The sequence below is a fragment of the Octodon degus genome, unplaced genomic scaffold (genome assembly GCF_000260255.1).
Source record: "Octodon degus isolate 3935 unplaced genomic scaffold, OctDeg1.0 scaffold03228, whole genome shotgun sequence".
In the NCBI taxonomy this organism is placed as follows: domain Eukaryota; kingdom Metazoa; phylum Chordata; class Mammalia; order Rodentia; family Octodontidae; genus Octodon; species Octodon degus.
In genome coordinates this window covers 2,661-3,393 of record NW_004527804.1, presented here as the reverse complement: position 1 = coordinate 3,393, position 733 = coordinate 2,661, and positions in this window count along the sequence as shown.

Below are 733 nucleotides of genomic sequence, written 5' to 3'. Positions count from 1 at the left end.
ACCCTTTGAAGTCAGCCAGTTTTTACATCAGGTTTATGAGGGGTTCTCATTCACGGGCAACACAGGGCCTTGTGAGGTTTCTAAGAAGCGCTACACCTTGGAACAGAGCCTAGCCAAAGTGGAGAATGCTTGTTACACCCTGAAAGCCCGGGGTTCCAAAATTCTAAAGCACACGATGGCAGGTGTGTTTTCAGTTAAAACAGAAATGACTGAGCAGGAAGAGGGCATTTCTTAGAATAATACCATGCAGTTATTCGTTTAAAAATTCTGAGAGAGACAAGTTTGTAAGACTGTTACTCAGTGTTGTATTTGGTTTTATTGTGGCTTTTACATAGAAATGTTTTAAATTGTACTCATATTAAATTGTAAACAAGCTGTACATAAAATGTTCCAAATGGATAATTTCTTATTCATGAAAACTTGCACACAAATGTTTGCATATATGCTTATTTGAACTTTTGTTGCCTAACCTTTATCATTTACCATGTTGTGTGGCCATGCTTTGGATTGTGTGTTCTGCTATGTGTATTTAGTTCACTTTGTGTGAGCTTTAGATTGATGCTTTTTAATAGAAGCCATTGAAGTTGGTAATTTTGCTATGTATAGAAAAAATTTATTAAATTTCTGGTCTTGAATATCCTGTTGAAATGTCTTTGTTATTGTGATAAGCCTTCAAAATAGGTTACTCCATGGAGCAATTAAAATTAATATTTTAAGATATTTTGGTAAGAAT